The sequence below is a fragment of the Silurus meridionalis genome, chromosome 5 (genome assembly GCF_014805685.1).
Source record: "Silurus meridionalis isolate SWU-2019-XX chromosome 5, ASM1480568v1, whole genome shotgun sequence".
In the NCBI taxonomy this organism is placed as follows: Eukaryota; Metazoa; Chordata; class Actinopteri; order Siluriformes; family Siluridae; genus Silurus; species Silurus meridionalis.
The window spans coordinates 22,828,954-22,846,799 of record NC_060888.1 but is presented as its reverse complement, the minus strand read 5'-3'; the positions used below and the strand labels follow the sequence as shown (position 1 = coordinate 22,846,799).

Here is a 17,846-nt window from a genome sequence, read left to right as displayed (position 1 = left end):
ATATGTAGTGCAGAGGTACATGAATCACATACAGTTGAATGCCCTAAAGCAATAAATCACTGCCTGCATAGGAGACTTCTGAAAAGGGTAGCACATTTGTAAAATAACGGATTGAGCAACACCAGTGTCTCTTTTAGAACTATAACTGGATGTTTGACCCCATTGGGGCCTAGTGATATATAACCAGAAGAGAGAAATGACTTAAATGCAGGCTCATCAGTGGGCGTTGTTGCAGGACCCTCTAACCAACCACCTGCAGCATTAACATTGTGAATTGAAACCTGCTGGCCCTTAATTTTTATTTGTATTTATTTTTTTATTAAACCAAGCACATGGGAATTAAATGACCTTATTCATGGGTTTAAAAACATTTGGTAGTTTCAGGAGGAAAGCTGGTGGATGCACGTTTGTGCATTTAAGTGCCTTTAATGCATAGAAAGATGCACCGTAATGAGAAGATTGGGAAACTTTTGATTTGGAAAGTTTTGTGGGTCAACACTGCAGCTCTATACAACCTATCTGACAATTCCCTTAAAACTGTGAGTGTTAATGCTTAATGAAACTGTGAATAGAGAAGACATTTATGTCTGACTGGGCAGATACTACACTGTTCGAGGCCTTTTGGCAAAGACAGCAATAGCTCTTTGGAGGTATGCATCAAAAGTCTCTTTGTGGCTTCAGACAAAACCCTCAAAGAGTAGATTTTGCACAGGTGGTGGAAGGTAAGTGCTTTTTTTCTACATTCTCTTTTAATTAACTTTAGTTTTAGTGTTTTAAATAGTAATGTTATAGTATAGGTTTTTTTTATTATTCTTGTGGTTGTTTTAGGCTAGTGGTGCCCCCAAAATGTCAGCTTCTTGTGCCCATTTCAGGAGGCATCATACCGTGCGTTACTTATTCAAAAAGGTGGCTGGTAGGCTCCTGGGTATGCCTTTGACTTCTCAAGAAAGCTAATCCAGAAATGTGCACAATCTGTTTGACTCTGACTTGAAACAAAATATTTGTTAGCTTTAACACTGGTTAGATAGGGCATTTGGCTGAGGCATGTGAAGAAATTGTGTGTGGGAAGTGTAAAGAAATTGCTGAAGTTTTGATGAGTGCACCAGATGATGCAGTGTAAAGAAGTGTAAAGAGAGGTGAAGTGTAAAGAAATTGCTGAAGTTTTGATGAGTGCACCAGACGATGCAACTCCAGCCAGCCTCATGGCAGACCCTCCGAGACCTTTTCAATTCACGAGCAGAGTGGTGAGAGATGGTATAAGATGAGATGAGAGTTTTTTGTTTTGTTTTTTTTAATAAAAGGGAAGAAAAAAGAATATGGAAGAAAGACACATGCTAAGCAGGATGCAAAAAAGACTGCAGAAATATTTTCATCTTTTTAATAATGGGTTTGATTTTAGAGAATTAAATCAAGACAAGTCAAGCAATGTCAGTTTTAGCAAAAAAGTAATGACAATGGGAATAATTTACAAAGTAAAGGCTATATCACAGGAAGAGGCTATGACAAAGTAAAAATTTACAGGGAGGGAAACAACAAAACAGCAAAGAAGTGCCATTTAAAATAAGCAAAAGCACTAAAATCACAAAGTCTGTCAGAGAGAAAGAGCGTGTCACTACATGGTAAGCTTTAAAAGTAAAATATTTGCAACACTTTAATAAAGGTTGTCTCGCTACAATTAAAGCTCCGCCCAATATGTGTGCAAGTTAAAAAAAACTTTCGACAAAGTTTTTTTTTTTTAAACACTTCCTTTCGCTGTGTTGGCAAATAAATCAGTTAAATGCTTTTGTATGATCACAAGCGACTATCGACCATCAGACGGGTAAACAAAATCCGACCGGTAACGAGAGCTCGGATACATCGTTCCGCCTGATTGTCGTATTAATCTATTAGTGAAGTACACAACTTCTCTAATAAATAATTAATGGTAATAATACACAACACTGATCTTTCTTTAACAGCAGAGAGGGGGTGCACCGTTCCCGGAGGTACTGCAATACCGGGTCGATGCGTGGAGTGGACGGAGCAAGCCCCTATTCCATCTCCCAGTTCCAAAAATCAATTTAATATATGGTCCCCGGATAGGGGACGTATCAGATATTAAACTGATAAGAACAGATACTACACTTGATCTTAGCCAAAAGGCCGAGAAGCGATACCGACAACTTCCACCAACAAACACACACATTCTACATCACAGTAGACCAGAGGACGGAGACCGCTGATTTCTCTTTATTTTGGATAACAAACCAGAATAAAACACAGGGAATGTAGCGGTAATTTTTAAATTAACAGGAAAATGCGATTAAACTCGTATTTCACACAAAACAAAAGAGAAACTATAATATATGCACAACCCGACCAATCAGAAACGCGAATATCAAAATCTAACACACTGCAAACTAACAATGTTTTATAACGTAGTTTTCAAACAGACCTTCACACTGGATAAATATACTTTAACTGAAGTGACTAACACATGACAACTCAATTGTGGGAAATTTAAAACATGTTAAAACTGACTCGAATTATATAACACTGGTCAAACGAGGTACTGTAGGAACAAATCAGGGAGAACGTTTAAGAAAAATGTCTAATTTATAACACACAAGTGTTTACATCTATTTCACAAAGAAAAGTTGTGATAAACTAAGAGGTCTGACTCACCAAACACGCTAAAAGCAAATCTCACCTAAAATATTTTTAGTAAGTACAGGTAGTCGCCGACTTACGACCAATGCAATTTACGACCATTCAACTTTACGACCACAATCGCAAGCCGCGGCGTACGACATTGCGTACCAGCTTCCGGCATAAATTCACAGTACTGTAGATACAGCCTACTCTACTTATGACCAAATCGTGTTACAGTACCACTGTCGTACGCCATTATCAATCAATTTGATTTATTCTGGATTTGCATTATTTTCCAAAATATTGCAATTATGGACACTTTAAATTAAAGTCTTTAAAAAATGTGCTTTCCTTGTGTGGCTTACACAATCCCACCAGTACCTACCAAGACATAGACTACTGATACAGATTTAAAATCAGCTTTACAACAGCACCACCTAGGGGTCTAATTGAAAACAAAGCCAAACAGCTGATCAGCTGTTAATACTGTATATAACTGACTGCAATAAATTAATGCACAGGTTCATGACTCTAGTCCTGGAGTCCCTGACCTGGACAAATTAAATGTTTTCTCTGCTCTAACACAATCTTCGTTTTAGTGACTTAGTGAGCTGTTAAGTAGCTAATTCATTCAATCAGGTGATGAATGTTATGAGCAAAGAAAACTTTAAGACATGCAGGTGTACTCCAGGACCAGGGTGAAAAAGTGGTGGTTGATAACTGAGTCCCTTTGGTCATTTCTATCTATTTGATCTCTTCTGATCTTCTCTGTACCTGCTGTTTGTCTTCTTTTCTGTTTTTTACTATTTGATGTAGTGAATAAAATTTGATTTTTTAAAATAAAGTTCTTTTTGTTATTTACTCAACTCTGGTCTGATACCTGACCCAGTCGTGACGAACCTGTGTGCTTTAAGGTTGAGGGCAGTCCCGGAAATAGCCCCCGGGTGGCGTAGTCGGTACAAATTATTAGTTGGTAACGCCGCAGTTGGCGTAGCCGGTACAAATTACTAGTTGGCATCGCCACATTTGGCGTAGTCGGTACAAGTTACACGTTTACAACTCCATATTTGGCGTTGCACTCAGTCTTTGCATTTCTACCTCACCACGTTACCGTGTTAAGTGTACTTTCACGTCAGCTACAGCAGCACGTTTTATCAATAATCCCCTTAAGACCAAAATGATCAGGGAGAAAAAATTAGCACAGTGGTATAATGATCATACGCGCACCTTAAAACAGACCACTCGAAAATTAGAACGTAAATGGCGTCAAACAAAATTAACAGTATTTCAAATAGCATGGAAGGAGAGCCTCGTAAGTTATAGAAAATCTCTTAGTGCTGCTAGATCAGCATATTTCTCCACCCTCATAGAAAATAACAAGCATAATAAAGCACTGCGCTAACATGCACACCATCAATACGTAGTAATGATTTCATGAACTTTTTTAATAATAAAATTGAAAACATCAGGCAAGAAATCCAGACGGTTAATATAAATCCAAATTATTTTACAAGTAACCCTGTAGACAGCAGTGTAATTATAGCAGACAATCAACTACAAAGCTTCACTCCTATTCATGAGAATGACTTAATTTCATTAATTTCCTCATCAAAACCATCAACCTGCATTCTCGATCCCTTGCCTACAAGTTTCTTTAAACAGATAACTCCAGAGGTAATTGAACCTGTTTTAAAAATAATAAACTCTTCCATTAGCACTGTTTATGTACCTAAATCCTTCAAACTGGCAGTTATCCACCCCCTTATTAAGAAACCTGACCTTGACCCATGTCAGTTGTCCAACTACAGACCAATATCAAATCTCCCCTTTATATCCAAAATTTTAGAAAAGGTTGTAGCACAGCAGTTATGCTCACACCTACTTATGAATAACATTTTTTAAATGTATCAGTCAGGTTTTCGGCCTCATCATAGCACAGAGACGGCGCTATTTAAGGTGGTAAATGACCTGTTATTGGCCTCTGATCAGGGTTTTGTCTCTTTACTTGTTTTGCTCGACCTTAGTGCAGCTTTTGACACCATTGATCACACTATACTGCTTGCTAGACTTGAGAACGTTGTTGGAATAAAGGAACAGCTCTCTTGGCTCAGGTCTTATTTAACTGATCGCTATCAGTTTGTTGATGTAAATGGTGAGTTCTCCACACTCTATGAGGTAAAGTTTGGTGTTCCTCAAGGATCTGTCTTAGGCCCACTGCTTTTCTCTTTATATATGCTGCCTCTTGGTGAAATCATTCATAAACATGGGATTCGCTTCCATTGCTATGCTGATGACACACAGCTGTATATTTCAGCAAAGCCAGATGAGCGAGATCAGCTTAACAATGTTGAGAAGTGTGTAAAGGACATTAGACAGTGGATGCTTAATAACTTTCTTCTGCTCAACTCAGATAAGACGGAAGTACTTTTACTAGGACCACATGCAGCTAGAAGTAAACTTTCCGATTACGTAGCATCTCTGGCTGGTGTTTCGGTTTCAGTGTGTACGGCTGTCAAAGACCTTGGTGTGATTATTGACCCGAGTCTTTCCTTTGAGTCTCACGTGAATAATAATAGAAATAATAATAGAAATATGATGTCGTTACAGGATGCAGAAAAACTAGTTCATGCTTTTGTTACTTCTAGATTAGACTACTGTAACCCTTACTGTCTGGGTGTGCGAGTAAGTGCATAAATAAGCTTCAGTTAGTTCAGAATGCAGCAGCAAGAGTCCTCACTAGATCTAGGAAATATGACCACATCACCCCTGTTTTAATCAGTCTACACTGGCTCCCAATTAAATCTCACATTGATTATAAAATACTACTACTGACGTATAAAGCACTTAACGGTCTCGCACCGCAGTATCTGAGTGAACTTCTGTACCAGTATTATCCTCCACGCCTACTTAGATCAAAAGGTGCTGGCTATCTGTTGGTTCCTCAAATAATGAAGACTACAGCAGGGGGCAGATCTTTCTCTTATAAAGCCCCACAGTTATGGAACAGCCTTCCAACCAGTGTTCGGGACTCAGACACAGTCTCAGTGTTCAAGTCGAGGTTGAAAACTTATTTATTTAGTCAAGCCTTTTATCAGTAGATTTTTCTTAGATAAAGGAGCAGATCTGGAGGGATCATGGATATAGAGTGTTTGGTGAACTGGTATATTTGTATGCTGTCCTCCCCTCACACTCACACGTTCACTCGGGTTTGTTGACGGTGGTGTGGTGGGTCGTCTCTTATCCCAGAGATCCCTCATGTCTGTATTACCTCCTGGTTCTCCCTTTTAGTTATGCTGCCATAGCGAGTCTTGCCGAAGTCCAAACTGCACAGTGACATTAACTTTCATACAACAATAAGGACACTTAATAATCCATATCCTTCTCTTCCTGTCACTCTCTCTCTCTCTCTCTCTCTCTCTCGGATGAGTTAAACATGCTCCTGAGGCTCCAGTGACCACTGTTCCTGCCCCTCTCCCCTCCGTGGATCGTCACACTTCTGTGCAGCTTGGGACGGTGTCTCATCAACACCTTGGGTGGTTCCATGTAATTCCGGAGTAGAACGGGTGCTTTGAGGATGGATTGGACTGTAGTTAATGTCAACAGTCTGCTACACTGACTCACGAATACAGTTTGCTTTTGATCATCATCACTGTACCCTGCAACATTGTATATCTGCTTCAAATGGACATTTGGTGCAACCCAGATGAGGATGGGTTCCCTCTTGAGTCTGGTTCCTCTCAAGGTTTCTTCCTTATGCATCTCGGGGAGTTTTTCCTTGCCACAGTTGCTCATCAGGGACACACATACTTACAAAGAACATATTTACGTTTAATCACCACATTATCTGTGTAAAGCTGCTTTGAGACAATGTTCATTGTTAAAAGCGCAATACAAATAAATATGAATTGAATTGAATTGAATTAACACACGACAACTCAATTGTGGGAAATTAAAACATGTTAAAACTGACTCGAATTATATAGCACTGGTCAAACGAGGTACTGTAGGAACAAATCAGGGAGAACATTTAATAAAAATGTCTAATTTATAACACACAAGTGTTTACATCTATTTCACAAAGAAAAGTTGTGATAAACCAAGAGGTCTGACTCACCAAACACGCTAAAAGCAAATCTCACCTAAAATATTTTTAATAAGTACAGGTAGTCGCCGACTTACGACCAATGCAATTTACGACCATTCAACTTTACGACCACAATCGCAAGCCGCGGCGTACGACAGTGCGTACCAGCTTCCGGCATAAATTCACAGTACTGTAGATACAGCCTACTCTACTTATGACCAAATCGTGTTACAGTACCACTGTCGTACGCCATTATCAATCAATTTGATTTATTCTGGATTTGCATTATTTTCCAAAATATTGCAATTATGGACACTTTAAATTAAAGTCTTTAAAAAAAAGTGCTTTCCTTGTGTGGCTTACACAATCCCACCAGTACCTACCAAGACATAGACTACTGATACAGATTTAAAATCAGCTTTACAACAGCACCACCTAGGGGTCTAATTGAAAACAAAGCCAAACAGCTGATTAGCTGTTAATACTGTATATAACTGACTGCAATAAATTAATGCACAGGTTCATGACTCTAGTCCTGGAGTCCCTGACCTGGACAAATTAAATGTTTTCTCTGCTCTAACACAATCTTCGTTTTAGTGACTTAGTGAGCTGTTAAGTAGCTAATTCATTCAATCAGGTGATGAATGTTATGAGCAAAGAAAACTTTAAGACATGCAGGTGTACTCCAGGACCAGGGTGAAAAAGTGGTGGTTGATAACTGAGTCCCTTTGGTCATTTCTATCTATTTGATCTCTTCTGATCTTCTCTGTACCTGCTGGTCCTGCTTAATGTTTCAATTAAACATTGTTTTGCATGATTTACATTTGTATGCAATTGAGTCTGGTGTGTGTGTGTGTGTGTGTGTGTGTGTGTGTGTGTGTGTGTGATTTTTTAATTAATTAAAAAATAAATAATTAATGGGGATTAAAGTCTGGTGGAAACATAAGGAAACAGGAGATTTTTAATTATAATATTGTGCATGCCTATATAGTATAATAATAATAAAAAAAGAAACAGTACGTATTCAGTAAAACAGTGCACCTATTCAAATTAAAAATATTAGATAATATAGAATAAAGCAAGACAATTGTAAATGTTTAGCAAATATGTGTAGAGTATCATCATGCCATTTGAGGCACCGAGCTGGATTTTAAAATATTAACATTGTCATAAATGCAGCAACAGACACTTTCTAAAAGCAGCACTTCCTTCTTTTCCACACTATGTAAGAAGACTTAATCAATGCATAAAGCCCAGACAATGCTTCTTTATTTGAAAGACCTCATCTGTTTCCAAAGATTATTACTCCTGCATTTGGTTTAGATCGGGAACCTGCAAACCACAGAGGCACGAACACAGAATGGAAAAAAAATCCCTAATTTATCAGCCATTAGATGTTCTGGTATTAGTGTTGGTGATGAATGTACTTTTCTGAAATAGACTGGAAATCTTGAAGCCCAAAGTATCTGCAGTTCTCCTTAAATTCAGATGTCCATGGAGTATGGGGCACCATATATAAAAAGTTTAATACAGACAGTCTGTTAGATTTTTATCATGCCCGAACAAAAACTTAATTCTTGAAGGTTTTCCATACAATCTACTTTTCTGATCAATAAAGAATCACACAGCACACAGAATGGTGCATATGTTCTTCAGTTTAATGCAGATTACAAACAAGTATATATGCACACGGAAAAAACTTGAACTAAAACTGTTCCAGCTTGGGTAAGAAAACATAGTAATCACAGATGTGTGAGCCCAGACAAAGACATTCGGTGTACTCATCGTAAAGATCCTATAGACACTGAACAGACAACATAGGAGAACTAGTGTGGGGCCCAACTTAATACTAACAATGGCCACTTTAACTCATTTATTTATTTATTATTATTTAGCGCCTCACACCATTACCTAAGATGTTCTTCATGGGAACAGGATCGGTGATATAAACTGCAAATAAAAAAATCAAGAAAAAATAATAAACAACAAATTTCATTTAATTTTGTCCCTACATGCATATAATCCTTCATCATTACAACTCCATTTTATTTTTTTATGGCCTGTAATACCATCGTCATCAAAGATGGCAACATACAAAGTAAAATTCCATCAATTCAACATACAATATAACAATAAATTCTAAACGATATTCAACACTTGTAAACACATTTTGAATCTTCTCAACCAAAATCTTCATGTTCTCCGAAACATCACGAGGTTTCAGTGATGTTTTTCGCTGCTTGTTCAATATCATGTCTATAAGCAGTATTATCAGGTTTACGTAACAGTTTCTCCTCTTTGAATAAGGTATTTAAAACTATGCACATATTGTTATGGACTTTAGATCTAGAGCAGGGTCAGGGTAAGCTAAAGAACACAGTCGAGGGAGTTTGATCTTCACCCTGGAGGTGTCCCCTTTCTACTATAAAGAAAGGATCTTTCTGTGGGCTATCAACTGTTTCAGCACTGAGTACTCACTTAGGTAGGCTTCTTAGGCCATTAGACCAATAAGTGCACAGATTAAGGGGTGCTCTTTTGATCCTGCTTGTGTGAATTCACTGTGGCTAATAATCAGTCAGAACCCCTGTTCTGGTTACAGCTAGAACAGTCGCTGGACCCAAAAACTTCGGCTCACCGACCTTGGTAGGCTTCAGGCTTCGTATCAGAACCTGCAAAAGAGTGTCTTGGCTTATCTGTGGGCAGAGGGAGAGTTAGTGAAACATCATCAATTTCTTAACCAGGGCAGAAAAGTAGTTGTCCACCATCACTTCCAGGTTACTTAAGAAAGAGATGTCAGTGCGACCAGTGTGACTCGTGGTCAAACTTTAAACATTTTTTGTTAAAGATGGGGTCATTCTCATTTCTGTGAATACTGTCGGGAGAACAACAGTCCAATTTCGGGCCTGTCTACCACTCCAGCTGTCTGTGGGGGATAGGGAATATTAAAATAACAATCAATTGCTAAGCTTTTAGACAAAAGTTGTGTTACTTCAAAAGCAAAAGGTGTGCCTTTGTCACTTTCAATCACCTCATCATCAAAACCATCTAAATCAAAGTTTGGTGCCCTGTAGCGTCGGCCAGAACACAAAAATTAAAAAGCATATGGCTTGGATGTGAGGGATCCAGAATGATGTTCTGAGCCTTTTTTCTGTAATTATTTTTACACGCTATGTCCGGGGATTTCAGATTATAAAATGTTCCACATGGTGAAACACTAACGATGAAATGTTTGTGTATATTGTGTTGTAATGTTTATAAAACATGATTTTTTTTTTTTTTTCACCAGGCCATATCCCAGATTGTAGGGTTTTTCCAGCTGTCTTTGAAAACAACTCAAATGTTTGATGATATGTTACGTATGACAAATTTAAGGTAATTTTATTAAAGTTCAAACAGCAAGTTTATCATTTATACTTCCCCTGTATAGCAGTTCTACAACATATAAAAACTATCTGACTAAACCTTTCAAATGACAGCTACATGCTACAGAAATTAAGAACATCCTTCATTAAAAAAAAATGGCAGCATCCCTTATATAAAAGTCGAACAAAATTGTAGGGAAAACAAAAAAAAACTTTAAACATTAAAATGTCTAATGACGAGAAAGATATAACAATAAAACGTTAGATTACCTGTATGTGTTTTCTCAAATTTTATGGCGAATTTTTGAAATCCAGCACTTTTTTACGTAGAACATCTCCCTTATAAATGGCCATGGGTGTTGAGGAATGTCTTTGTTTTTATTTATTTTTACATCGGTGACTCCCTCTCAATTCACATGTATCATTCCTATTGTTGTCTTGCTCATTGTTTGCTCCGCTTGCCTACGTCTACATCTGATAGCCAGAAAACAATACACCAGTGATATGGTGAAAAAGCAGCACAATGAAGGGTTGATAGGCTGGAAGCAGCGCTCAATGAGAAGAAATAATACTAAAAGTAGCGAGGCTGGTTCGAAAATGTAAGAATTAGAAAGTACAGATATTTATGTATAAATGTAATGAATGAAAGTAAAAAGATGTCCAAAAAAATAAAATAGTAAAGTACTGATATCATAAAATATCAACTTAAATACTTCCCACCTCTGGGACAGGATAATATGGAAGCAGATTGAACACAACCAAAAAAAAGTGAAAATAAATTAATAATACAACATAACCACAATGAAGGAAAAAGAACAAACCGAAAAAACAAAATTATGCAAGAACTCTATTTTTATACAGTAAAATCAGGGGAGAGCGCGAACGCAGTCCCCCACTACCACAAATTATGCAGTCGAGATTCCCACATTTGGGGAATTCGCAGGGGTCAGCACAACCGGAGTGCAATGGTTGAGCCTCGCCCTGGGTGAACCACCTTCTTGATCATGGTATCTCCCCTGCCAGGTAAGTATGAGTTCTACAAGCATCAGCTACGGACTGCACCACAGCACACACTGTTCACCATCATGGTGAGCAAAACCCGCTTACAATTCCCATGATGCACTGCTTCTCAATACGTGATGAGATGCACAATGTTCGGGAAATTTAGTGTGTAGCACATGCGTTAAAACTACGGGTTATGAGAAAAGGCGCATTACTGCATGGTAAGCAGCAAACGTCTGCGAAATAAATAATCATAAAAATCATAATAATAAAGTGTATTTTAATGTCTCGCTGCTGTTAGTCCCACCACCAGGTCAGGCGAAGAGTTACAGCTTACACAAAAGTGCTCTACATAAATAAAAAACTTCAATTAATTGTTTTAGTAAATAAATGGTACATTTAAGTTATAAAAAGTGACTATATATCAACGGTCTTTTAAAAAAGAGCGCTGAACAAATACGCACTACATCGAAACATTCGGTCCGTCCATTAATGAGTGCGACCGGTAACAGGAGTCCAGGTAAATAGTTCCGCCCGATATTTGTATTCATTTATTCGGCATAATTTAGTAACTGTATAAAATAGTTGTTGTAATGTTTTTGTTAAATGTTAATGGCAAAGATAAACTATGATTTGAGTCGTGTAAAAATGATTATTTAAGGAAATAAAGCCGCTTCTGGAAGAGCACAGACCATGAACAAACACCAAAACTAAACTATATTCTCTGTACACTGAACTGTGAATACAGTGAGATTACAAACAAGTATAATGCGTAAAAAAATACGTGTTTCAATATGTTTTATTGTCACCATCGCATTTTTAAACGCAGTTCTCTCTCTTTTACAAGGAAATCAAATAAATAATTAGTTTAAAAATAAGATAAATAAAGTAAATAGTGATCAAGTCTTGTTCTAAGTGCGAGTTAATATCAAAAAGGGCCATCACTCAAGTCTTCAGAGCAGGCCAAGGCCTGTCACATCAGGCACCAGCGGAGTTCCTCTAACGCTGTTCCAGTAACTGATGTTTTTGATGGAGCATCTACGGGCAGACAGGTTCGGGGGCGGCCGGGACCTTTCCTGTGTGACCCCAGACCCCCCGCTACAGTTATAACGCCGCCCCAGTGGATGTGTTAGTGAATAAATCAGCAAAATGCTTTAAAATGTATAACAAGTAACTATATATCAACTGTCCGGCCGGTAACAAGAGTCCAGGTACACAGTTCCACTACAGTTCTACAGTTATAACGCCGCCCCAGTAGATGTGTTAGTGAATAAATCAGCAAAATGCTTTAAAATGTATAACAAGTAACTATATATCAACTGTCCGGCCGGTAACAAGAGTCCGGTACACAGTTCCACCTGATTTTTGTAATACTCATACAACATTATGTTTTAGAGACACAAGAATTGGGTACCACTTGTTACACTGTACATGTTATAACGCTGTACGTTGACAATGAAAATAAATTATGATCTAAATCGTGTAAAAAGCATCCTTTAAAAAATTAGGTCACTAATTGAAATTTACACTGTAACCATTATAAACCACAAACTTGCAAAATATCTGACCACAACTAATATTTTGTGAATATAAGAATATTAAACGCTTTGACATTTGACACTATATATCAACTGTTCGGCCAGTAATGAGTCCGACTGACAACGAGAGTCCAGATACACAATTCCGCCTAATATTAACTCATTAGATATTAGTTATTACCCATATAAATCTGTTTCAGAGACGACGTTTTTAAGTATTTAGTGCCACGTTAAGTTAAACTGTAGACAATATTTCTGAGGTTGTTATAACCGCTGAATGGTAAGAGATATAATGTGTACCATGTTAAAAAAATAATTTATAGAAATAGTCATTCCTAAGTAAGCACACTAATCCAGCATGAACAAAGTCATTCACCAAAACAATTCACTGTAGTTTAATTAATATATTAAATTACAACAACTAACACAATTTCACTTGTACACAAAGCTGATCTTTCATTACCAGCAGAGAGGGGGTGCACCGTTCCCGGAGGTACTGCAATACCGGGTCGATGCGTGGAGTGGACGGAGCAAGCCCCTATTCCATCTCCCAGTTCCAAAAATCAATTTAATATATGGTCCCCGGGTAGGGGACGTATCAGATATTAAACTGATAAGAACAGATACTACACTTGATCTTAGCCAAAAGGCCGAGAAGCGATACCGACAACTTCCACCAACAAACAGACACATTCTACATCACAGTAGACCAGAGGACGGAGACCGCTGATTTCTCTTTATTTTGGACAATGAACCAGAATAAAACACAGTGAATGTAGCGGTAATACTCAAATTAGCAGGACAATGCGATTAATGTCTCAATTCACACAATAACTAAAGCGAAACTAAATCGAGCATAATGAATGCACAAACCGACCAATCAGAATCGCGAGTATCAAAACCCAACACACTGCTAAATCACATTGTTTTAGAAAGTACTTTTCACAACAGATCTTTACACTGTATAAATATCATTCAACTGGAGCACCGAACACATGACAACCCAAATGTGGGGAAGTTAAAACATCTTAAAACTGACATGAATAATGTAACATTGCCCCCAGTGGTCAAACGTGATACTGCGGAAACAAATCAGGAACAAAAGTCAAGTTTATTATCCACAAGTGTGTACAATTATTTCACGAAGATAAGAGATCAACATAATTCTAATAATTCATAATAATTCTAATAAATTCTAACTAAACACAATAGGTATGAAATCACCAAACACACTAAATGCAAAGAGAATAGTTTTTCAAGAATAAAAAACTTGCAAGTCTATTTTTGTGGTACAAGTGGTAGACATTTGAAGCAATATAACATCAGTTACAACAATATTTGTACTTTTTTTTTTTTTTTACTAAAAAAGAGATTCATTATCATTTGTGTAAAAGTATCGACCCAATTTCTGCAAAAACAACTATGAGTGGATTTCTTCGAGAAAATAAAATAACTTCATACCAGGTCACTTTAATACATGCAAAAGTTTAAATCTTAAACACGCAGTAAACGTTTACAAACACTAAGGTATAGTAATTATATATATAAAAATTTTCGGAAATGTCCCTAGATTTCCTTAACCCTAACCCTAACCATTACCCAAAGTTAATCTATAGACAAGCGCAACTCATCCGCCATTATCAAACAGCAGTTTAAAGAGACCTGCGGCTCATATACAGCACTGACTACCTTCATTTCATTTATTCTTGACGTGCATTTATTTTCCACAATAATGCAAAAGAAAAAAAACGAGTTTTCCTTGTGTGGCTTACCTCATGATTATCCAAAGCAAGACATTGAACGCAGCTGTTAGAGATTCAAAATCAGCTCAAAAAACAGCGCTACCTATGGGTCTACTTTAAAAATAAACTAAAACAGCTGATCAGATGTCTCTCTCTTTTTCATCTTTCGGATTCTTCCATTAGGGGTCGCCACAGCGGATCACCCATCTCCATACCCCCTCTCCTCTACATCTGCCTCTTTCAAACCAACTACCTGCATGTCTTCTCTCACCACATCCATAAACCTCCACCTTGGCCTTCCTCTTTTCTTCCTTGATGGTGGCTTCATCCTCAGCAGTCTTTTACTGAAAGCACTAACCTTAACCTCCACTCTTTTACAGTTCTCATTTCCCTGCTGTCCCTGTAGATGTCTTGCTACTCTTTTTCTCCTTCAGCCAACAGTAGCCCAATTTCCACCGGTATCCTGTTGGCTAACAATACCTGTGGCGGTCATTGGTAACCCGGGCCTCGAGTGGTCGGGTATGAATTTCTGATGAATTTCAGGCCACTCAAGATCTTCCACTCATGTAAAACATTGCCATTTACTGCATTTGGTAGATGCCGTTACAGAGTGTTTTGGTGTCTTCATCAATAATTAAATTCTACTGCTGTTTCAACAGGACAAAGACTAAGACTACAATAAGTCTAAACCTCTGTTGGGAGAGAAAATATTGGACCCACACATGAAAACAGACTCATACCATTATCTCACCAAAACCAAACTTGCCTATCAGACTGCATTTCCACTGCTCCAGAGTCAAAAATTCAATAAGAGAATTAAACATTGTATAATGGTGGTGTGCAAATTGAGGTTGCCTTTAACATAAATCAACTTCTACTGCTAAAATTCCACATTACAAGGTCCCAACACCCCTTCTCTCAGGTCAGAGCTACAATCTACATAAGAGAAATTTGCTCATGTTTGCGCAATGCTGTTATATTCCCATAAGTTGCCTGTGTGTACACTTTGCATCCAAGTTAAATTAAAAGAGTTTTTTCCCCCAGAAGGATTGAACAGCAAAGCATATAGCAGTTGAACATTCCAAAAAAACATTTCAGCACACTTGTAAACACACATTGGCACTACTCTAGGAGCATTATTATACCATTAATACTACTCTAGAAACATTCAGGGGTAATGGTCTTCCTTTTAAATGGTTTACATTACCAAATACTGATTTACTGAGATATATTTATATTTTGTAATATTTTATTATTTCAAGTCAAGAAGCTTTTATTGTCATTTCAACCATATGTGTCTGAAGCAGTACACAGCGAAATGAGACAACATTCCTCCTGAACCCTGGTGCTACATTTAACAACATAAAGCTACATTGCAAACAGTGCAAGACAGACATAAGACAGTGTGGGACAAATTCACAAAACAGCGCCACCAGTAAACCTACTGTATATTATACAGTGCAGTGTGTAAGAGAGAACTGAGTACAAGTGTGTACCTTGTAATTAAACAAAATGTAAACAAAAGGATTTGTGCAAAACAGTAACAGCAGCAGTCAAAAATATGTACAAAAACAGCATGTAAAACAGTGGGTAATAATGAAGAGATATAATATGGGTGGTGCTGAGACATGGATGTGTGAAGTGAGTACGAGTGTGTGTTGAGTCCAGGTTGTACAGATCAGTAACACAGTTCAGTCACACAGTTTAGTCACACAGTCATACAGTGTGTGTGTGTGTGTGTGTGTGTGTGTGTGTATGTGAGTTTCAGTTCAGTTCTGTGTTAAGAAGCCTGATGGCTTGAGGAAAGAAACTGTTAAACAGTGTGGATGTGATGGCCCAAATGCTTCGGAACCGCTTTCCTGATGGCAGGAGGGTGAAGAGTGTGTGTGAGGGGTGTGTGGGGTCGTCCACAATACTGTTGGCTTTGCGGATGCAGTGTGTGGTGTAAATGTCCGTGGTAGAGGGGAGAGAGACTCCAAAGATCTTCTAAGCTCTCCTCACTATCCTCTGCAGGGTCTTGCGATCCGAGACGGTGCAGTTTATATGGCATTCAGTATTTTCTTCTATCTTGACCATTTATTGTCACAGTGTCAGATTTACCTGTTTTTTTTATTTTTTAAATACTGTATCAGTTTTATTCTTCGAAATTATGTATAACTCTACATATAACAATATTTAACATCTCACTTAAAATAAAATAAGAATCATAATGCATATTGCCTTAAATATTAGAAAGCTTATACAAAAATTAAATACTAACTAAATACTAACAATATTAACATATTACCCTGGAACACAGGCATTGATGTGGTAGTTTGTCATTTTCTATAACCCCATTAAAACCTATGAAAACAATTTTTGCATGTATACATGTATCCCTTAATAAATTATTATTTTTTTTTTTAAACTGCATTTTGTATTTATTTAGGTTATCTCTAGCCCAACCTGGTATGGAAGATAAAAAGGGATTGGAACTGTATATGATGGTAGTATGGATAATATTTATTGGAAGATTTTTATTATTTTGGTTTCATTTTGCCTGTTCTTAGATCGTTTTTTTCAAAAAAGATCAAATCAACCAGATACCTGTAATGTTGGTTGCTAGGACAGCTGATGAACTGGCAGATTAGAGTAAACGCGATGAGTGGGTCCATGCAAGTGGGTGGAGGTTGAAGAGGTCCCGGAGATGACTAGGATCTTACTGGTCTGCTCTGAGAGGAGTTTGTAGTAAAAAAACAAATACAAGCAAAACGGAGTGGAAGAAAATATATACACATTGAATTTTTGGCTCTCTGTCTCTGGATTGTGATTTTTGGATTTCCAACAGTGGACTTTTCAAAACAATTAGCTTCTTATTTGTAACTCTTAATAGTGGACACTGTCCCCAAGCAGCTTTACATAAATTGATTCCAAATATCAATTTTACATTTATAAATTAGTCCATATAAGTATATCCTTAATGTGAACACCAGTGAAGACAGTGACAAGGAAAAACTCCCCGAGATGATATTAGGGAAAGAAAATCTCAAAATTAGGAAAAAATATCTCAAAATGGAACCAATCATCACCTGGGTGACACAGAATGTCCATTTTGTTATGGTTCTATCATTGTTGATGTTATCAACTGTTCACAGATGGACACTTGAATGCAAACATTTTAATGGCAGTCCTACGCTATTGTCACAGACTGTCTATATTAATTACAGTCCAAATTTTAGATACTTGACTTTTGATTAGCAAGAAAAATCTGAATTAAAGAATACTTCACACAGAGACTATGCACATACAGATTGATCTGAAGACTGATGTGTTTCATGACATTTATATACAGTGATTTCATCTTTATACCATTTAAATGCAATTTTAGATTAAAAACTGATTTTGCTGTTCATTTTAATCTTCATTATTGAACATTTTATACAACCTTTTCCTAATGATATAAGATACACTGGGTGTTTTAGGTTTACTTTAGGCTAGATTACATAAA

At 37.3% G+C, this 17,846-nt stretch overlaps 1 long non-coding RNA gene and 3 other non-coding genes across 4 annotated transcripts; all 4 read right to left on the bottom strand.

The window, feature by feature from the left end:
- Positions 1-1,963: 1,963 nt before the first annotated feature.
- Positions 1,964-2,154, bottom strand: LOC124386654. Its single transcript, XR_006925982.1, has one exon. It is a non-coding gene; the product is annotated as a U2 spliceosomal RNA (small nuclear RNA).
- A 6,198-nt stretch (positions 2,155-8,352) lies between these two features.
- Positions 8,353-14,593, bottom strand: LOC124386036. Its single transcript, XR_006925840.1, has 3 exons — positions 14,390-14,593; positions 9,194-12,155; positions 8,353-8,665 (listed from the first exon to the last, which is right to left on the bottom strand). It is a non-coding gene; the product is annotated as an uncharacterized LOC124386036 (long non-coding RNA).
- On the bottom strand, positions 10,945-11,108 carry LOC124386647. Its single transcript, XR_006925976.1, has one exon. It is a non-coding gene; the product is annotated as a U1 spliceosomal RNA (small nuclear RNA).
- On the bottom strand, positions 13,089-13,279 carry LOC124386658. The gene has a single exon (XR_006925986.1). It is a non-coding gene; the product is annotated as a U2 spliceosomal RNA (small nuclear RNA).
- Positions 14,594-17,846: the final 3,253 nt, after the last annotated feature.